Raw genomic sequence first — 23411 nt, forward strand, 5'->3', positions numbered from 1 at the left:
CGTAGGAGTTCTTTTATAGGAGCTCTCATTCTGGAGCTCTTGAAATTTTGTTTTTCTTTCTTTACATTTACTTTTAACTATAGCCTTCTAAGCTCGGCGAGGTGCCAAGTACATAGAGATTAAAGACATGGGCCGGGTTGCAAATTGATGCTATTCTCTTAAAATAGAACTGGTTTACTAAGTATTAAACTGATGTTTACTTAAGCCTAGTGAGTGAAAATTGCAATAAGTAGTATGGTGGAGCCGTGAAGAGACAGGAAGTCAGATTATAATCTCATTAAATAAAAAGAAACTGATGCTATTCCAATATTAAATAAGATCGGAATCTGGCCCCCTATCTTCTGTTATGGGTTGCGGGCTGTTGCAAATTCTGATTTAGGATCCTGCTGACTACACCAATTAGTGGAATGCACCTCACTCAAAAGAGAGAAGTAGCAATGTGTTTTATTGAGGTAAAAATAATAATTTGAGAGAGTTCAATAAATTTGATGGAATTTAACAAATTTTAACAGTGGTCTATCAAGATTCAATAGGTTTGATGGCAAGGTTCACCTTATTAATTACTGCATGGAAGAAACATATAAAGGAAAATTGAGTTAGAACGAGTTAGGATGATTAACACAGAGACCAGAGATGCAAAAGGCTAAGGGAGACCCCCCATTGAGTCATGAGGTTCAGAGTGGACCCCTTTGCTTTCAAACTCCTGATGGAGCTTAGGTGTAGCCAGGTCCAATCTTAGTCTCAGACTTGGAAAATGGTTTATGTCTAATGGAATTATGTATTCAAAGTTTATAATAATTAATATTTAGTATCTAGATGGATTAGTAATGTTTCATTAGTATTAATTCAACATGCTCTCAGTCACTTACCAAAGATCTGCCATTAGTAAAAGGTCTCTCTGCCTCGAGGAATAACCTTGAGAGGTGTCCCAGGTCAAGGGGAAATCACCGCCATGCAGCCACGTTGCCTAGCAGGGAGAGCTCAAAGAAGGCTCACTTAAGCTGTCATACTTACAGAATAAAGTGGTTGGCTCTTAGTCAAATTACATGTGATGGGAAAGGTATGCATGACACTCTTTGTACCCACAGCCGCCTTTGTTCCTTGATAAATGAGTCTCAGAAAAGCCACCTGCTATTCATGTGTTAATCGCATGATCGGTGTTCCAAGCTCATATACATGGATGCTCACTGTGTCACTCTACTGCTTTCTGTTTTTTCAGAGAACAGATTGAAACTAGAGGAGTTCTTGGCCCGGCTACGGCTCAGGCCTTTACCTGTTTTGGAGTCTGTACCAAACTACTGCTAGTTTGGTTAAGGGGTCAAGTGCATCCATCACATGGGCTAGATCCACCAAGGACCTAGTGTGTTGTAATGCTGAATATCTGAGCACTTAATTAGGACCATAGCAGCATAATAGAAATTAAATCAGAAGCTACTTTACTACAGAATTTAGATAGATAGACTCAGAAAATCCCCAGTGGGCTAAAAACAGGCAGCATGCACAGCAGGTGCATGCCTACCAGACACTTAAGATAGGATATATTTAAAATTCCAGCATGCAGGACTATCCTGAAAGCTGCATGGGAGTGCCTCTGCACTCTTGAGAGTCCCAGCCACATGTCTTACACCTTTTCCTGTAAAGTACGGTGTGGTGTAGTCAGGCTGCTCTTCTGGTTTACGTAATAACTCGGTGTTTACAGCAGGAGTTGCTTAAAGCAAAATACAGAAATTATACGTGCACCAGGAAGGAGGGTCCAGAGATTCCCCTGTCATATTCTTTTGCTTTCTTATCTCTTCCCTCTTTCTATCTCATTAATGATTATTTCTTTTCTGTACAGTAAAATAATTCCCCAAGTGCTGTAAATATCAGTTCTATCAGCCCCCACAGTTCCCACTTAACCTGCAAAAGGTCTTATCCTAGGGGCTGGGAAATCAGAATTCAAATTCCTTTATATCTGGAGATATACCCATACAACACTATGAATATATACAAAACTCATAGAAAACAAGGCTACACTATTAAAAAGAAATTAGCAAAGACAAGAACATCTGTTGGGGCAGGATGATTTACTTGATATGTTCCTGGCTGGGTACCAAGCCAAGGCCAACAATGGGGTCCAGAAGACATTCCCTACCTCTGCATTAATGAATAAAAAAACAACGCTGTGAAATGCTCCCAGTCGGATATGTGGATGGTTAAACTGTTAAAATAGTTCCTAGCATGGCTGTGGCCTGGGCAGACTGGTGGTGCCCAGAAATATCCCCATGCACAGCTCAGGAATGCGAGCATTTGAGGGGCCATTGCCAACATGTAGCTTTCCTACCTCCGCGGGTCTTTGTATCCTAAGAAGGTTTATGAGCTTCAACATGAGCTATGGGCTACTCTGTGTTGGTTTGCCTCAGTGTCTGGAAATGTTCCTGGGTGTGTTGAATTCCCTAGCCTAGAGCAAAACATATTTCCTAGCTCTCAGTCAGGCCAGACAACGAGGTGGGTCAGGGGCCTCTCGGAGCTTTTAGGTATGCTGTTGTCCTGGGAATGCACGGCTGCAGGCTGCCAGGCAGCGACATTTCATACGGCTGTGTTTGTGGTGCCCGCACATCACCACAATTGGCAGCTGAGTAGGAATTTTAAGTGCTGTGATTTTTGATTGAGCAGCCTAGGGTTGACTTGTCTCTGGCTTTAGGGTTTTAGGTCCTTTACTGGGCCTGGCACCTGACATTTAGGATTCTCATTTGGCTGTGGGACCTAGACCATGGCCACAGTGCACGGAAAAGTCTCAGCTCTGGTTTTCCAACAAAATGTCTCCATCCTTCCTTCTCCTTCTGTCTTCCTTGAGAGGAAAGGAGGGAAGACAAAACAGCGGCTCAGAGAGCGCAGCTACCCAGCCATGGGGGGTAATGCTCAGAAGCCCTTGCATTCTCTGGAGGAAGCTCCTTTCATTGTCAGCAGCTGGGAAGGGGAAGATGGGGGTGGGGACATGCTGCCGAGGGCTGCTTTGATGTTGGCCTGTTTGTTTGCTTTCTGCTTCCTGGACCCCCACCCGAGGGGCTGGGACTGTCAGCTGTGGAAGAAACACAACAGGATGGCCGTCAGCAGCCCACAGACAAGACGGCAGCAGATGTCGACGATAGGAATGGGTGGCATCAGCTTAAGACAAAACAGGGAAAACCTGAAAGGATGAGATCGGGGAGTGAAACAGAGAGATAGGGAACTGTGGTAAAGTGGTAAGTGCTTGTGGTGGGACAGCGATGGCCATTCAAATGGGGGAGGCATAGGTGGAGACCTTTGGGAAGCTGTGCGGCAGAGCCTTCCATGGATTTGTCTGAAAGTTACTCATTTTCAGTCCTGACACAGGTCATGTTCACCCAATTATAACTGCTAACAGGGTATGGCCTACAAGCCTTCAGTCAGCACAGGGCCAGTGGATGCTAAGTAGCGTGTCATTGAGGTCACGCTTCCCTGTGTGGTAGGCTCCAAGTGGGCACCAGGTCACTTTGGCTATGTTTCAGGCAAACCAGAAGCCATGACAACCTGTTAGGATCTCTGCAACATGGCACGGGGCAGACATGCAGCTCCTGAACTATTTTCAGACCTTTTCAGGTTTTTTTATCCCTTAACCTTTGTACTGGTATGGTTTCTCAGGGCCAAGAAAAGAGCATGACCAAGATAATCTCTCATTAACAAGTAAGAAAGTAGCTGCTGAATACGGATGTATTCAGGTTATTTACACAGCTGGTCTAATAAAAGAGAAGGTAAATTAGCTCCAGAATTAGTCAGTCAGAATTGCCGTTAAGACAGCACATGGGATGGAAAGCCACAGAATGTCAGTCTGTATCTCATAGTGGCAATGGGACACCCTGGTCTTAACTAGTCATTTATGACTTGCCAATAAACACCCAAATGCAGTGACCCTGCTTATATCCTGGCAGATACTTACTGGAAACACAAGACCCACATTTTGGGTCAACTCCAGAGTGAGCTATAAACAATGACAGGTTTAACTGTAGTTTTCTGTTAACAATTGGAGATATTTTCCTCCATAAATGGTAAATCTTGTGACTCCAGTCATTTGTACCTTTGTTACTCAGATGACATAGCCAGCACTATAAGATAAAGGTAGGTAATATGCAAAGTAATAAGAAAATGCCCAGTGCAGCATGAAAGCATTGATCTCCTGTAAAAAATGATACTGAAATGTTTCCTGCCAGTAATACTTCCCCTGAGGGGACTCAGGGAGATGCACATGTAAATAAACTGCACTGGTCAAGCCACTGTGTACTTGCCCTTTCTGCTATCAGTGTTGTCTTGTCTTGTCTTGACTGCAGGCAGATGTGATAAACAGTGTGTTTTTGGAGAGGCTTCTGGACTTTAAGGGAGCAAATCTCAGTTTTGATTCCATCAGAGATGGAAGCTGTATATATCATGTTAGAAATTCAAAGGAAAGCATATTGCATGTCTGATACCTGAGCCATGGAAAGTACAGGACTACATTACTCTAAACCCTGCAAGAGGACTTAAATTACAGAATTGAAATGAAAGCCTCTTCTGTTGCATGAAAATCGCTTTTCTCCGAGGGAAAATGAGAAAGAGAACACCAGAGGGCACTATTTAGTTTTGTTAAAGACCTGGTCGCAAAGTCACGTCAAAACCGGGAGTTATATGGGGTACTCATTCTCTTTCCTTTTTTGGTTACTCCAGGCTTCTTAGGGAGAAATAAAATTAAATGGCTATTTTGCCCTGCATGCAATTCAACATTGCAATAATTACTGACATGTGTAGCATTAAGCATTAGGACCAATCCTGCAGTACTTCTCAAGCAAAACACTGGTGAGCAGCTGGATCTTTGCACTCAAGTATCTCTTGCATTCAAGTGTCAGAGGCCTTTGACTGGGACGTGAAGGTGCAGGCCATTCATCACACTTTGCAGGCGTTTGTGAAATGAATAGTTCCTATTTACAGCTCACTATGAAATTATTAGATATAAGGTAAGATGATGGGGTAGGCAATAAGATTGAGAATATCATATATGCACATGCTAGAGCTATGCATTTATAACAATGTTTTTGGTTATGCTGTTTTTAAATGGCAATCAGGAATAAAGGACTTAAAATTAACAGGATCTCTGGATACCACATGTAGATGCTTGATAAGGAACACTTACTGGGCTTCTATTGTTCTAATGAATTCAGAGGGTAAAACAACACAATCTGTAGAATGGGATGGTTGAGGCAAGGGAACACCAACTTCTAGGAAGAATGAACCCATTAGGAAATTCACTTCCCCTTTATTAATAGTCATAAGGCCGTTTAGTATGATAACAAGCACAAAACACACATATCGATCATGTCTGTTATCAGCAGTGTATTTTGTTCATTGTATAGTGATTGTAAGATCAGGCTCATTGAACACAGCAAAAAAGATATACAAAGTTTTAACAACTATGTTTTAGACACAAGTGACAGTCAAATTAGATGCAGCCCAACCCCAATAAGCTGCTTGAGGTACATCCAAATTAATTTATTAACCTCTAACTGTGACTTTGTAAATCGTATCATCATTTTTAAACAATCGAAAAAATTGAAATTTCTAGCACGGGGACTGGAGGTGAACCAGACAATATTGGCATCTACAAAATGGGTAATTGCATACACAAACAAGGCTTGTGGATTACAATTACCCATTTTGCATAGTCAGCTAGCATGAGTGCATAGCTCCAACTTGAGGCCACAAGACTGACGTCTCCAAAGTTTGATGGAAAATTAGAGATGTGAACAAGTTTGAATGGACAAGCACCAATGCAGATCACCCTATAAAACTCAAACCAACCCAAGCGAGAAAACAGATGGTGGGAAAAGATAAAAATTATTTTTGTTTTAAATAGGCATTTCACAACAAAACAAAGCACAAGCCCCAAAACTCTTGTACTTTCGTGTTTGGCCAAAGTTAAAATAGAAGCAACAGAACAGTGGGGGAAAAGACCTTGTTTTTCAGAATAACTGGACTGGACAGACTCTGCTTCTGGGCTCAGTCTGTTAAAAAATGTCACACTGAGTGTCTTCAGTTGAGTTTTACGGGTCAAGGACCAGTGAGTTGGCTGCTATTCTGACTTTATCTGTAGAAGTTTTAGTGTGGCTCTTGTCACCGCACTGCACTGAGTTTTACGTGTGACCAAGCATCCTGGCTGCATGGATGCTATATTCCAACTGTGTCCTTAAAATGGCACTCATGCCCTAATTGACCTTCTGGACCCTAGTCTTGTTTTCCACAGTCTGTCCACAGAAGTCTGCCTGTCTGCATAAATTTTTGACCGCCAAATGTAAATTAATACTGTGGGCACCTTTAATAGCCTCCCTTTGCCTGTATTGTGACCTACCAGCATGTTTGAAACAGTGTTATATTTTCTGTCTACACAGACGTTAAGGAGGCCTTGCAGTTATATTATCTCATCTGTGGTTATTCAGCTGCAGAAAATCCCCTTTTCCATAATACAGTTGGAGCCCAATTTACCACATTCCAATTAACTACCTCTGTTAGTATTAGTTTTCATGTGGTCCATTGCTTTTACCTGTGATGGGGTTTTTTTTGCATCTAGAGCCAAGTGGTTAGCCAAAGTTCAGGATCTTACAGGTTTAGGAAAAATTATGATGATGTTTATGTACAAACAAGTTATACATAACCCCATTTCCCTAAACACAGTAAAAATGAAAAGCAGGTAGATTATTTCCTCAAAGTATGTGGAAGTCACATAATATCAAAAGTTTTTCCAGAAGTCCTGTGCTGAAGACTTTCTCTGCTTCCTCTCAGGATGACACTTTTTATCCCTTTGCCACTGAACTGGGGCTCTGTAACTCAAAGCCCAAACTTGGTCTTTTGAACTCTCAGTCCCTTAAACTTTGGTTCTGACCTGACACATTTTCCTTTGTGATGAACTTTTCCCAGGATCCATCAGGGTGTCTCTACTAACAATTTTAACCTCACTTGTGTTGTGCGCCTTCTGTGTGGATCCAAGACAAAGCCGATGGCAGCTATGAGCATTGTTGAGTGCAACAATATAAAAAAAAAAAAAACAACAAACCAAACAACCTCTCCTGTGTTCAGGTTTTCTGTCATAAACTCGGCATTACTGAAAGGAGGGATTCAGAAGGATATAGAAAGAAAAAATGTAGTTTGAAGTCATCTCCTGGACAACTATGATGATCCACTGAGTGCTGTGCTTTTGTAAAGCTGTATATTGGCTTATTCTCTTCCTCCTGTAAGGCACTAGAAAATCAAATGAAGTAGTAACTGATGTCTCGTAAAATATGCTGTCTTGTTCTTTCTTGTTCTCAGAGTGGTTATACTAGATATTGCACTATTTCAAGTTTCTTCATTATAGCATCTACACACTCTCCTGGCATTGGGTTTCACGATGAGCTGACCCAAGTGAATGGAGACTGCTTCTTTCTCCAGACTTTTCTTCATTGTAGGTACACTCTTTGAAAGCAGTGAGCAACAAACAATATTAACTTCACTTCTTGTTCGGTGTTTTGTTTTTCTTGTTGAAATATTCAGTATAGCTGTGCATACTGTTTGCATTTTTTATCTGCTTCACTTAGAAACTGCAATGATATTCATTTCACTTCACTGAAAAGCCATGACACAGCAAATTTTCTGCGCTACAAATTAGGCTCGTGTTCTAGAAATAAGAGTCTGAGAACAAATTGCTACCTCTTACACTTTTTGCTGCTTTCTGCAGTACTGCTAAAAACTGGTCTGTCCACGTCTCATAAAATTCACCTTTGTTCTGAAAGCCTATGGGATCCTTAAGAAACAGTCATGCCCTGCAGCAGAGATTTAGAGACTTAAGAGATGCTTAGACCTCATACTGGTCCTTTGCACAGGAGGCATATTTCATCCAGTATGAGAGTTTTTTTACGGTAGGGCCTAGTTTTAATAATTGATTTTTCAGACTAATTAAAAGCTCCAGCTCCACTTCAGCTATTAATCATCCTCAGAACACATTTATGTCATCATTGTTTCATATACTAAAAAGCGGGTGAGATAATTCCTTAGATAACCACAGTATTGTATGTCTGTTATAACTTCAGGGGACACTGTAGCATCACTGTCAGTGGTGTTCTTTTTCTGGTTCCAATCCGGAATGAAGTACCTGCTTGAGATATGGGACTTCAAAGTGGTTCAGGGGCTCAGTTCTGCCCTGAGGGATGGATTTATACTTTTTTTCTTTGTGAAAGAGTAGTTGCTATGGCCACATCTGGATTTTCAGTTCTTTTGAAGCTGCATTTCAGTGGGTAGTGTCACACAATATACTTATTCCGTCTTAGCCAAGCCAAGTACTTTAAAAAACACCCCACGCTTTTTTGCTATGGTACTCGTTGCATGTGTTCTTGTTTTCACAACTGCAATAGATCTGAAAAAAAGCAATCTTCTTTTAGTTAGATAGAATGACCAGCATATGGCTGTACTGGTATTGGTGCTGAGACCTGGTGCATTAAAGATAAGAATTGCTTCCAGGTATAATAACAATAAAGTCTTTCTCTGATGCTAAGGTAATGAGTTCATATTTACACAGGGAAAATCAGAGACCGAAATAGAATACCGAGTGAAATTTAATTTCTATGTGACTCTCATGATTACTTTTTTTTCATTCATCCCATATCTGAATATAAGCAAAGTGGTTTGTTCGTTTTCTATGTGGTAAGATTATTACGATTGTTAGTTCAGTCATCAGTTATGGACTGTTTATTGTACGGAAATAAGTCATGAAAAACTAAGAATCTGAGCAAAAAAGTTTTCAAAATATTTGGGAATTGGGTAAGCTTTTTGAAGTTCAGATAAGGTGTTCAGAAATGTCTTGTTCTATGCAGTTCACCTTCAGTGCCAATAACTGAAAAAGCGCAGATTCTGTTGTTCTTTCTGCTTCATTCGTTTATATATCATGTAGAACATTTTTTCATAGGAATTAATCTCCAATCATTCCTGCAGTTATTAAACAGCTGCCAAATTTTGGCCTGAACTTCTCTGTGTCTGCATTACACTCATTTATCAAGCCATGATCCCTCCAGATGAAATTATCAAAAACTTAATTAAATATGTTATTACAAAACATTAAAATTGATTTGAAAATCATATAAGGTCCTTTTGAGACCCAAGTGCAGGCTTCTGTTATTTTTATCTTGTAGTGACTGAAACCTCATCTGTTGCTACATATTTTACAATAGTATACAAAGAAGAATCCCAGCACCCCTCACTTCAGACATTATGTTATTTGTGCCCTAGGAAACATATGCCCTCAAATCCAAGTTCTGAAAGCCAAATAAAGGAGGAAATGAACTTATTATCTTGTCTGGTAAAGTACATCAAATCCAGTGACACTTCCCACTGAAACCAAAAGACAGCTTTTGATATGTCTCTACATGTAAAAATATTTATTATCAGATTTTAATGTATTAATAACCCATGTAATGTGAGCATTACAAACATTAAAATTGAGTGAATGTAAAGCTGGGAGGAACCTTCAGAAATTGCATAATCCAAAGCCCTGCCTTTCTTGTGTGATCTCTATGGCTGCAGTATCAGCATAATACTTTCTAATCTTTAATACGTTAATCCTCAAACATATCCATACAAGTGAGGAGAATACAGCAAGTCCTGTTCATGGGCAGGAGATGTAGACAGCACATTGGAATGAGTCCGTAGTCACAGATGTTTGAGACAAAGGAGGGACCAAAAGACAGATTTCCCTAGCCCCTAGCTAGTCTTCCTACCGATCACTCTCCCTCTTGGTGCAGATGTGACAGAAAATTTGAGCTACAGCCTCTCACCACCCTGCTGTATGTGTTACGTGGCATCAGATTCAAGTGAATATATGATATAGAAATAGGACAGGTTTTGATTCCCTAGTTCTGCCTGTCCTTACTGCTCTAGTACCCTAATGCTGTAGTTTGAGACTTTTACTCCAGGCAGATATCACAATAGATTTGATAACTCCCTCTCACCTTGATAGATCCACTATTAGTAGACACTGACCCACCAAACAGAGAACACAATAAGGCAATATAATGAAAGATAAGCATCTCAAAAGTTCTCTTCTTCATCTGCTCAGAATCACAAGGTGGACCCAGTTAAAGCAGCTGATGTTGTTGTAGGGTACAGACCTTACCCCTGCCTCAGCCAAGAGCATCCAATAAGCTCCCATAAATCAAAATAATCAGTGGTGGTCATCAGTCAGGCACCGTATATAAGTACATCCACTTAAGAGTTACATCTGAAGACAAAGGTCTTTGCATTCCCAACAGCAGTGCGTATCAGCTGGAGCTGTCAAACATAAGAAATGCTGCATAATACATTAAAAACATAGGCCCTAGACAGCTCAATCTTGGCATCTGAAGTTATTGAGTACTTCTGACCTTACTCTGTGCAAGTCTCATTTCCTTGTATGTGAAGCAGGGGCAATGTATACCATGCCTTAGGGAACTTCTGAAGATACACTAAATAGTATTTGTAAAGTAATTGTGTGTTTTAGAGTTATGAGCACATAGAAAAGCCTAAGAGAACATAAATAATAGACACAGTGGGAAATAAAACCACCACTGAAATAGCTGCTAAGTAAATGAGAACTGCCTGTTCCTTGCACTGGATGGAAAAAATGCTGTGCAGTCACGAAATTAAAAATTATATTATAATACATATATTAAAGGACACTGAACTAAGGTGTTTTCTCCCATCTTTCAGATTTTTTGCTTTTCTGCCTTATACTGTTTTTTTTTAACGTCACCTTGCAGTTTGTACCACAATAAAATGACCTTTAGTTTCATTTGTACAACGAATTGCGTGATTATGTCATGCAGCAAAAGAATTTTACAGTCATTCATACTGAATCATGGGATTAATCACAGGAAGCAAAGCCCTAAGTGAATTATACAGATCATATCAACTAAATGGAAGTTAAAACCATTCCACTACACCACTCTTCACTCCCTCTACAGCAAGCACACTGCATAAACTGTTTTTAAACTCTTGAACAAATGTGGCAATTTCTAAGGAACTATTTTTCTGTCCCCTCCTTGCAAAACCAGGATTAGTTTTTCCTGTTTTGTCTAGTAAGATATTAAGCCTTAGGTGCTGTGGTTTCAACTGGAAGAATAATATGGGTGACTGGCATGTAATCTAGTCTATGGCCTGGATGAAAGCATCCAAAGCTTCACCTTAATTACAAAGGCATCCCTGGGATGCACACACCCAAATGTGTTGCTGGGAATTTGATCAAAATGCCACGTGTCTTATCCTGCAGTAAGTCAAAACATTCTCTGGTTGTTTTTTTACTTTACTACATACTTAGTAGGGGTAAGTATACGTACAAAGTGTAACATACCTTATACAGTGACTTAGGAATTCAAAGATACACTGATTACCACTTCCAGCAACCAGGTTCTCAATCACAAATTTTTAGGAATGGCTGCCAGGATGCATCCACGCTAGCCAGCCTGAACTCTTTTAAGAATCACAGTGGTTTTGCCCCGTCTCTAATCCAGCTGCTCCCTCAGCCCCTCCAGCCCCTGCAGCAGATCTGCAGGCCTCCCAGCGCTCCCCATGGTTTGCTCTACAGCACAATAGCCAAACGCAACTAAATTCATTCCAGTTAATGTATGCCCCCGGGTGCCCTAAGATTACTTGGATTCAAACAAGTCATTGTTATCCTTGGAAAGCAATAGGTGGTGTTTAGGCTGCAAAATTAAACCCGTTTGAAAATAGTTGACAGCACCTGGGTTAGCCAAGGCAGAACAAGGCAGAGTTCAGCTTCATGGGCAAACAAGAACCATTTTAATTTCATGCCTAGTCAGAACCAGAGGTTAAGACAGTAGCTTGACGCAACATGAGGAGAATTGTCATTCTGTCACCTGCAACCCATGAATGCTGCAAGGCTCAGATTGGTGCCGTGCTTTGCCCCTTCCCACTGTCTCTTCGTATTCTCAGGTTTACAGTTACCATCATCAGGGTATTAAAGCCGTGCAGGCATCATCTACGTCTGTCTGCACCTGGCAAATCCTTCATCCTCCCCCTCATATAAATCCTACTGCTGAAAAGTTGGTTTATACATTCCATGCACTCAGGGTTAACCTTACAAGTCTTAAAAACTCTTGGCTCATAAGCAATATAAAGGGGAAATTAAAAATGAGAGGGAGGGGAACAGACAACAATTAAACACACTAAAATTAATTAGGTTTTTTTGAAATGTGCTGGTGACCTGAAGAGAAACATGCCTGTTTCTAAACTCTTTCTGTACTTTCATATGAGATACATTTTTCAATTTCTCTGCTTTCTATCTTGTGGTCATTTTGGTCTTGAGTGAAGCCCCAGAGATATACCAGTTTATTCCAGATAAGCATCCATAAGATTACTTGCTTATCTGAACCTTGTCCAGAGCTCTTTGTTTGAGAAATCAAACCATAAATCAACTTCCTTGTGGTATTCCTAGGAATTATTTATCGTTGGCTAGGCTGGAGACACTGTAAGGCAGTCTTTCTTGTGGTATTTTGGGACTTCAGATTATAGCAAGATTAATGCAGGCTCCCAAAACAGATATGGACACACACACACAAAATAAACAAAAGGACCCACCACAAATTGCAAAGTGCTGCGCTACTTGTGAAATGATCACTGTCAGAAAGAGGGAGCTAAATTCACTTGTCTCTGCTGGTGTAAATCAGGATTAATGCTCTTACTTTCAGTGGGATTATTCTGAATCATCAATAATTAAACTAACATGATAACGTAGGAAAAAATCTTCAACTAAAAACATACGTTGTGTCATCTTTCCTGCTGACGTCAGCTGATGTCATTGTCTGAGGGAAGCTCATGACAATGGTAGAACTAAGTTTATTTTCTTTTACAGAAAAAAAAGCTGGATCCAGGAGTTCCCATCTCCTATGTCTCAAAACAGTCTCTGAATCATCTGTGTAGACTTTGAGGTCATTCAAATCAAAGATTATGCTAAAATGCAATAGCTTTTTCCAAGGTAATTGCATGCTATACTAGATTGAAACATTACCACTCCAAATACCCCATGCAGGAGAAGAACACTTCCCCACAGAGTGTTTGACTGGAAAACTGTTTTCCTTTGGCGGTGGAAGTTGGTTTGTAGTGGCTTGTACTGTGCATGTTTTGAGCGTCCACAAAATTCTCTGGCTGATTATGATGTATTTATTTGTGTGGGGTAATCTAAGATGATTTGTTTTCTGCTGTGGAAGGTGGTGAGCCAGTAGCTGTGCAGAGTCTCCAAAGCCTCCCTTTTGTTTCTAGCTCTGTTTTTTCAGAAAACAGTGTGATGCACTCTGGAAATAGTGATTGTAGGGAAAGCAGTAGCAGGCGTAAAGAATCAAGAGGGTCCTTTGTGTCGTTCACTCACCAGACTTCAAGCTTAAAATCATAAGCTTACAGGCCTGGTACTGAGTGGATTGTCCACGAATGACCCAGTGCTTCTCATAAAAAGCAAAAGCGACAGGGAAGTCAGCTCAGAGGGGAATAGTGGGAAGCCAGCTATTCCTGTCAACAGCCTTGTCACATCCTAGCCAAAGACAGCTGGGCCTGCTTCAGGAAAAGTAGGCTAGGATTGAACCATGGGCAAGAAGGGCTGGAGAAAGGGCATGGACCATGCTCCGCACTCCAGTCAACAGCTGTGCTAATTACATGATGCATGAGCTAGAGTAACAAGCAAAGAGAAGCAGAAAAAGGAAACAATGTTAATCTAATGAAATAGCAAAATGGAGAGGAGAAGTGGGGAGATACTGGAGGGTGGGAAGACAATGCAGGAGAAATATAAAGCCTTTGTATTTGAGTTCCTGTGACTGCTAACCACTCCTCAGGCAAGAGAAGAGCTGTCTGAGAGGCCAGCGAGGGTCTGTGGCAGGGAGGTGTGTTTGTGGCTAAGGAGTCCCAAGCTGTCAATGTGAGACTGCTCGACCAGTTGGATGTCCCTGATGGCCATGGTCAGGAACAACTAAGGGTATGGGAATGTTCTTCAGAGCAAGCAGGAGATGGAGATCTGTGAGCTTCATTGGGAGAGGAAGAGATGAAGAAAGCAAAGGAAACGAGCTGCTGAAGAGCATGAAATGGGGCACACCTGCTGCACTCTGCTAACTGAATTTATGGGGCTGGCATAATACAGCCGTATTACACTCTGCTTTGAAAGTAGGAAAGTTAGAGTAAATACCTTGCCCTTTCGGATGTACGCAAAACTACCAACTGCAAATTTCAGGCAAACTCGTATGAAGTTCCTGAGATGACAGACAGCCTGAATCACAGAAGGCTCACTCATTTAATGGTGAAGACTCATCATGAAGGCTCAAGTCATTGGGCCCCCAGTAAACTCCCTAGGGTGCCACAGAAATAGCTCATAATATCAGCACTGATTTCCACTGTGAGGAAAAAGACAAAGGGTGTGTTTCAACAGGATAAATGGTGATATCTGCAATTTGGACACCTCCATCACAATTACCAATTCTGTATTCCTGTTACGGTCAACAAAGTTCTGGTCAGTTAGGTTCAGTCCGGATTCATCTAAACCTCAGTCAGACATCTTAAAGGTCTCTGATGAATCACACCCTTGAAATACCCATTTCTTTCCATTAGGTGTGAAAGGAATTGAGGGTGACTAACTCAGAGAAGAGCTACACCCAAAAAGTCAAGTAAAAAGGATGAAAAGAAGAGAGGAGGATAAGGAAAATGAAAGCTGGAAATCCAAGGGTCCCCCGTGTGGCAAAGAAGTACCTAATGAAGACCAGAACCCCCAATTTTATAACCATTGAAGGACAATTCTGTTGCGGATGGAGAGGGGCAGGGAGTTCCCACATTAATTCGGTTCCCACAACTAAAGTGGAATTTGGCCTGTTGCATCCAAGTTTGTCAGCATGAGACTTCAAAATCCTTTTGAGTTTTAAGGTTTAACACTCTATTCAATTCTGATTTTGCCAGTTGCCGTGCTGTTTTATCTTCACAAATCCATATGCTCCTCTGTTTCACAAAGGATAGACTCTTCCAAGCATAAGTATCTTCAGCTGTTAAATCCCAAGGAATCCAAGTTCAGCTACAAGGCAGACAGGCTACAAAAAAAAAAAGGAAGAAGGATTTTTTTTTTTTTTCACAAATATCTTACCTTTGAAAATACCGAAGCTTTTCCAGAAGTAGTAAGCTGCGAAGGAAATAGAACATCTGAGGATTTCCTGTGATGTTGTAACATCCTGGGAAAAATATTTACAGGGATGGGAATTTGAAACAAGTTCAGTGACTTGTATGGTAATATCCAGAATACTCCACTGCCTCCCAGAGTGGTGCTATTACATTAAGCATAGCCTTTCTTTAAATGGTAGTGTATATTTATGGTGTTTCACTGAGCATACATATTCAGAAAACAGTGGATATGAAAATGTTCTATGTTAGTCTTATAAAAAATGGAAAAGCAATATTCCTCAGATTGAGAAGCCAGCCTCAGCCCCTGAGTACTCCCTGTAAAGAAGGTCCTTTCTTAACCATTTGGAAAGGACGGTTATCTGTCTTTCACATAAAAGACCCCTGAGACCCAACCAGGAAGTTGAAGTTAGCTTTATCGAGGAGAAAGCGCATTTGGAGGACCAAAATCTTCCTCCCTCTGTTAGTAATCCCAAGATTACCTAAAGGAGGCAACGCAGTGTTGCACCTCTCCCATCATCCATCTGGGTGGCAAATGCACTTTCCTTTAAAAGCAAGACTTCGTGGACAAGGAAAGGGCGTGCCAAGCCTTCAATGATGTGAAGGCTGCAAAAGCGGTTATTCACATGCTAATGAATGAAGTCAACTTTGAGGAAGTCTGTCCTGCATAGTTGTCTATTTTTAGTTTTAACATGGCTTTCAGTCCTTAGTCAGGCAATGCACATTTTGCTGGACTGAGCTAAACTTACTCTGAGAAATGGAGTGAAACTCTCAAAGTCATTAATAATAATTAATGACTCCCCTGAAGTAATCTTTACAGGTGTTATCATAAAAAAACCCAAAAACAACAAAAAAAGAAACCAACCAAAAAAACCACAAACAAAAAAAAACTCAACCCAAACAACACTCCTTCATTTCCTGGCACAAAATTTCACCACCTTAACTATCTTTGTTTCTTTTACTGATTTTATGGTACATAACAGGTATAGAAAAGAAGCTAAAACATGGCCAGGAGTCGTCAGCAAGAAAAGAAACTCTAACTTCAAGACAAGAGGTGTCCCCAGGAAATCTAAGTAGTCTTTTGTGTTTCCCCTTCTCATGCAGATACAAGTCCTAAATTCCCATTTTTGTCAGTCATTTTTGTTATTTCTACCATGCAACCTTCAAACATTAAATACAATTGAGGTACAGGTTTCCCATGAATCTTAATTAATCAGAAAGAGAAGATGGAAATATACAATTCCTGTTCCCTTCCCACCGTTGGCAAACACTGAATTTATTCAGATACACTGATTGTGTACAGGAGACCAAGTGATATTAATTTGCCTTATGAATTCTGTCTCCTGCAAACTAAGATCTAGCATAGTTTACTAATTCTATATGATTTGGGACTTTTCCAATTTTATATCCGTCTTTATGTTTTAGAATGTGTTGTTCGTGAACCAGAATGCAAATATAAATGAGAAAAAATGCACTGTCTGTATTTATTTGATTAAGAAGAATTGAGTTTGCTTTTTAAAAATATGTTTCCTGGATTTTTATTTTTATGTAAAAACTGGAAGTTCTTCCTTAGTTTTGCAACTGGATCCCTAAGGATGGTTAATGTTGCTATCAGTCCTTTCACCTGAGGATCTGGAAAGGCTCACCCATTATTGCCTTATAAAGCAGAAAGCATGCAGAGACACGAGGAGAAACTTTGCAGGTAACAGCAACATATCCATCCTTTAGATGAGGCAGAAGTCCTTAGAAAGAGTCAGAGCAACTTGAGTTTTGTGCAAGAACTGAGAAGTCCTGCACCTAAACTAATATAGTCCATATTACAGAGTGCAAAGGACTGTTGTATCGGTGCGTAAGTACAGGAAGAACCATCAATGGTTTTATCTGACACGTTCTTTTTTGAAAGCTCTAGAAGCCATTTTGTGTCAGTGAAGTGCCTGTTCAGTCATTAGCGGAGGGCTTTGCTTCTGCGAGTCTCCTCTGCACAAATATCAGAAGTAAGAAGAAACAGACAATTTGAAATTGCATGTATCTACTTATTTTGAAGTGTCTGTTCAGGCAGCTTGCAAGACTGAAATACAGAAAACGCGTGTGGGCCAGGAGTGGGCTATCCATTTTTCCTTCCCTCGGGGGGGAAGTGGCAACCACTGCTTCTTGGCATTCGCTCAGCCCTCCTGCTTTGGCATAATCAGGAGCTGGAAATGTACCATGACTAAGTCTCTTTTATACCAAATCCAAACATTCTTGTCAACGCCAGGATTCAATTTGCATTTTCAATGCCAAAGGTCAGCAGACTAACTCTACCCTCTGTGTATTAAGTCAATCCCATGGATGAAGGGAAAGACCTATTCAGCTTAATTTAGAATACCAAGGGACAATTCTGAGACTTGCTACATAAATTCTAGTGAAAGAATCACAGAATATGGGGAAAACTGTCCTTTTTTTGGTTATTTTGGTTTTTTTTTTGAGGAAAGGTCTGTTGTGTCAGCGACAGTATGAAAAAGTGAATTTTACCTTTAGACATGATTAACCCCATTCTCAGTTGTTTCTAAATGGAAATCCTACAGTAACCCCCCCACATACCTCTAACACCACTCAAGAGCTATGCAATCGTTGTAGGATGGAGGGATTCAAAGGCAGTGTGGCCAGAGGAGAAGGTAGGGAATGAGATCGTTAACATAGTCATGGAGGTATTTCCTCAGAAATGTTAAGGCAAACTACAAACATTTATAAGACTTTCATAAACCATTTTGTCAGACAGCTGTGAGAATTTCTTGATTGTATTACCTGCCAACCTCAACGCTGTCCTCAGTTTCACGCTTGGCAGACATTTCACCTCTCTCCCCATCATTTGTCTGTCCCTCTGATGCACTGGATGCTTTCTTGGCTCTCTCCTCGTCTTTGCTGTCTTTGCTACTGAGTTTACCTTTTGCAGCATCTCTGGAGGAAGCACCATGACTTTGACAGCATCCTATGCACTTGTAGCTCTTTTTTTTTCCAGACAAGCTTCCTTCTTTCTTATTCACTGTCATACTGTTTGCTGTCATGGACTGACTGAGCCTTTTCCCTTCTGTTCAGTCATTTCCCCCGTCCAGTATTTTGATAGTTTGTTTAAAGGCCTGGCAGACATTTTCTAGAAAAAACTCTCCGTCCTTTATTCCTTTTTCCCTGCTTTCTGTTAATCATGTGAGGTCCAAAGCATCTCAGAGTCCTATCAGTTGTCTCCTTGTTTGTCTGCCAATTTTCATTATACCCTCATTTTTCCTTTGTCTTACAAGTTCTTTCACATTCAAGCATGCTTCATGATCCCCCTCAACACCTAAGGAAATACTCATGTCCACTTTCTTCTCCCCACACAGGCAAGATAAATCCTTACATAACCTCTTACTTTCTGAAAATATTTCTTTTTTTGTGTAGGCTTCATGATTTCTCTGTGCTCTTTACCTCTGACAAATGGTCTGATTTCACTAAGCTTTCCTCAACTTTGTATTTCTCAAGGAGTATTTTTCCTTGAGAAAATACTCCTTTTCTTTTTTGCTGACCTTACATTCAGCACTAAATTTCCCGTGCTCTTTAATGTAGATTTGAGGTGAGTTTCCTTCATCTGGTGGCTGCTGCTGTCATGTGGCATCAGGATATTATTCTATTTAATGGAGAGCAGGGCCGTAGGAATGCTAAGGGTGCAATGTTAGAAATAAGTGAGCCTGAAGGGACGCCCAGTAGTAACATTATGTGTGTGTGCACACTTTTGAATCCCTGCATTATGACATAGCATGCCTGCACAGATTAAGTGGGGAGGATAAAAGAGGCTAGCAAGTCTTCCCTCCTGGTGGGACAGTACCTGGTGGGACAGTGTTACTGTACCACTCAGGTGAACTTAGAACCCTACAAAGTCCCCAGTCAGGCATTTGCTTCTTCTGATAGAGGTTGACCCATCTGCTGAGGGTGTACATCACCAGCCAGCTGAATGGCAACAGGAGGTCCAAGGCTAGATTCACATTGTCTGCTTGATTAAGACTGGGTTGTTAGAGTGGTAGAGGTGCCAGGAGAGAACCGTAGCCCCCTGTGAGGCAATACTTTCCACTCCCCTCCACTGCTGGAACTACTGAGCAGCTACCCCTCTACTCCATCAACCATGGTAACACACATCACAGGCTTCAACAGTTCATCCTCTTCCACCTCATGCTTTTCTCCTCCACCTTCCTATGGAGGATTAGGCGATGAACTTCCTTTCTGAACAGCCTGTTTTCTTTCTAGAGGAGTGGAGATGAATGGCAAGGAGAATGGCAATGAAATTAATTGGAAGTTTGGCTAAATTGCTTTTCACAGGAGTAAATCGAGGCAGAGGATTGGTGTCGTATGTTGAATCACAGAATCACAGAATTGTAGGGGTTGGAGGGGACATTCAGAGATCATTTGATTTTCTGACTTTGCCCATTTAAAATTGCAAGTTGACACTTAAATGCAAGTGTGTTACAAGGTCAAGACTCTACATGGCAAAAATAATGTCTGCTCACCTGTGGTTCAGCAAACTCTATTATGTTCAGTTGTTTTTACAAGCTGACTCTACCACTTGACTCTGAAAAGCTCTGCCTTAAGGCTATGGTTTCCTTATAATGGTGGATGTCTATATGCATTTTTAAAAAAAAAAAAAAAAGAAAGTGAGAAGCGAGAAAAAAGAAATATTGGCAGTGAGCTACCTAAGGGTGATTGACAGGTCTCTGTTTTGGGCGTTTCTGGAACTGTCTATTTGGGCTGTCAGTACCTGCAGTAGGCATAGGTAAGTGCACAGCAGCTTGCCATGGCACCCGCAGCGCGATGCAGCCCAGTGTCCCGTCTCTGATTGTGACCAGCATCAGCAGGAAGGTGTGGAAAACTTCTCCTAACACTATATCGTCACAATATGGATTAGGCCTGGAAGCGTGAGGTTTAATGTCCCTTCCAATATTTATCTTAACTTTGATTATATTTATTCCAGATATTCTTATGGTTCATGTAAGTGTCCAATATGATTTAAACAAATTCTTGCCTCCTCTACATCATATAGCTTTTTGTCTTTTTAAAAAAACAGCACTGCAATTTAAAGTTTGTGGACCAGAAATACAGAGGTCTCTATGTCAGTTATTGCAGGGCAGATAACAGAGATGTGAACATCATGTTGCTGCTTTGTGAAGCTTCTGCTCTGTTTTAACAGTATAACACTTGTCAGATTAGGACCAGTTCGAACACTTGTCTTTAATGCAGAGTGGACTTTTGGAAGGTTGCTCTTAGTTTAGTCCTTCTAGGTGCCAGGGCTGAAGTCTCTCGGGAGATATTGTTTCAGGCTTCCATGAGATGTGCACAGCTTTCTGGGGGATCAGTAGTTTTAACATATGGAAAGTTTGTGGCTCAACATGTATTTGTTGGACTTGTGTCAAGTGCAGACCTCAGTGAAATTGCTAATTCAAAACCCTTCCTCAGACTTTGTCAGCCTTGCTGATGCAGCAGTTGTAGCATGCTGGCTTGGTGCCATGGTGCAGGTTTGTAAACTGAGCATCTTTTGCTGGCTGATGTGAGCTCACAGATTCCTAAGTGCTTTTCCTTAATCTTCTCAGTCTTTCATATGTACTGTTCTCCTGTGTGAGCTCACAACCACCTCGGTGTCTTGTCTAATGCCTATACTGCAATTTTGTAATCTAATTCTTTAAATTCATCGTATTCCTCTGTACAGACTTTTTCTCTGCTCCCTCCCCTCCCCCCTCGTCCCTGGTTTAACTAATCAGAAAGAAAGGAAATTCTTGTCTTTCCTCCAAACCCATTCCCCATGCCTTTTCTTTCGCCACTTTTGACAACTCTTCCATCTTCCCAGACACTCAGATTGACAACCATGAAATTATTTTTCACTCCTCACTTCCTAATATCCGGGTCTGCATCAAGTTTTGCCTTTTGTGCCTCTATAATCTTTTAAAACCGCCTCTCTATTTTTCTTCTGTGTCACTCATCTTTGTGCTCTCCAGGCCTACTTCAGTCTCCTTTTCTGTGCATTCCCTGGCACTCAGCTTCCCCAATATAGCCTACCCAATGCTCACCAGCTATAACAGTTTCTTCTCCTTCAGCTGAATCAATGTTGCTTTCTTGCTTTAAGTGTCTTTTTCTCTCGCTCTTTCTACAGCCATTTCAAAAGCACTGACAGAAGTTTTGTTTCTACTATAACCTCCTATGTGGTTTCTATCATGATTGTTTGCCCTTCCTGCTCCTCTTGTTTCATTGTTGTATCCTCCCTTCCCATCCTTGCATGTGGTATTTGGGTCATGCTTATTCAAGTGTGCAAACTACCCTTTTCTTTCATTTAAATCTTTCCTCCTGTACCACTGTTGGTGATATTGTACCACATCGTTTTCTCCTAATGTGCTGCTTACTGTTCCCCACCTGAACAGTACGTGCTTCTCTGTATCAAAAGTCACTACTTGTGTAATTAGATCACTTTAACGTTTAAGCTTGGTACTTGATATAATTTCAGTTCTGTTTATCTATGTCTTGTATTTCTTCAGTTTAAATTGTATATTCTCTCTCTGACGAAGGAATTCTGGTACAGGAACTGTGTTTTATCAGGTATTTGGCACTGATGTGGCTGATCTCCAGTCAGAATCATTACAAATGCCCTCAAAATCATTAGTGAGATAACAAGAATAATAAATATTTCTCTTCATCCTTCTGTGGGACCGCAGCATCCAGAGTGAGCCTTCTCCATTCCAGGCACATTTCACCCCTCTGCCTTGTAAGTGATCTGCCAGGTTTCTAAGTGCATCCTTTGTTGGAAATATAGACAGGAATTTGGCAAGCACCTTTCTACAAGGATTGGGAGGAACGTTCTTGAAAAAGTCACTGCTTGAGAAGCTCTGCATCTTCTATGTACAAGGTTTTGAGGGAGAATGTCTTGCAGAGAAAATACAGTGAGTGCTTAGTATTCATCTCTTTCACCTTTCTCCTTTAGTAGCAGTTTCCTAAGAAAAATGCTGATACTTTTCCTTTCAAAAACACACAGTATTGGATGTGTAAATTTTATATTTACACAATTTGGAGAAAATAGCCAGTTTTGAGTCTTTTCCACTAATGAACTTGTACTGCTATTTGAGAACCTTATCACTATGTTGGCTTCGTTTAACAACACAACTCTTGCTGCACGAGAAATTAAATTAAATTAAATTTTACACTCAGTACTGTAAGTTATTCCCACACAGCTGTAGCAAATGTAATTGTTAATGGCAGCAGCTACAGCCTTTGTAACTTAAACGATTTTCTGACCAATGTGATCTGTTTGTTTTAATTATAAAAGCTGTTACTAGTGATAGGAGTATTACTTTGGAACAGGCTTGTCAAACAGAACTCCTCTCTTTGTAGATATTTTCATTAAGAGATCTTCTCTTCAAGCCAATAAAACTCCCTCCAGTCTATAGAGGAAATATTATAGTCTGCGGAGAAGTATTACTTCGCCTCCTGAGCATCTAGCTACATGATGTGATACATAAATACATAGGTATTTATTTAAATATCAGTCTCTTCTGCAAATTAGTGAATTTTGGCTGCAATCCAGAAATCTTTTGAGGCAACATTATACATGACTTCAAGAAGTGTTTTCTGCTTGGGTTTCAGTCTCTCTCTTTTGTGGGTAATCCACAAGGATAAGGGATAAAATACTTAAACTCTTAGCCACACGTTAATCAGAGCTAAGAAAATCAAACCCTATTTGAGCCACTATCTACTCTGAACTTGAACATAAAGTTAATATTTTTCAGAAGTGATTTCTGAATATTCGTCCTATGACTGTTAGTTGAGACTGACGAACTTGGTGCCTACTGACTTCACTTGGAAGTGTGAATACCTATACTTTTTGTGTTTGGAAACGTCATGAATACATCAGGAAAAAAATCACCTTTCAAAAAACTTCATGAAGTAGAAAAATTAACTCCACTTTGTTAATGTCAAGCCTTCATGGAAACAACTAACATATGTTAGATTTTAATAGACCAAAATGTGTACTTCTTCATATCAGTTCTACCATATTTCATCTTTTGTCCCAACAAGATAAAAGTTTAACATGGTACTTTCCATACACATAGCTGCAAGCACATATAGATTAATATGCATGTATGGATGTTAGAGAGGAAAACAAATACCCACAACCATGTGGGATGAGAGCAATTGTGAAACAGTGGCAGTAATGAAGAAATTTAACACAGATATGTATA

This window comes from Chroicocephalus ridibundus, chromosome 3 (genome assembly GCF_963924245.1).
Source record: "Chroicocephalus ridibundus chromosome 3, bChrRid1.1, whole genome shotgun sequence".
Classification (NCBI taxonomy): domain Eukaryota; kingdom Metazoa; phylum Chordata; class Aves; order Charadriiformes; family Laridae; genus Chroicocephalus; species Chroicocephalus ridibundus.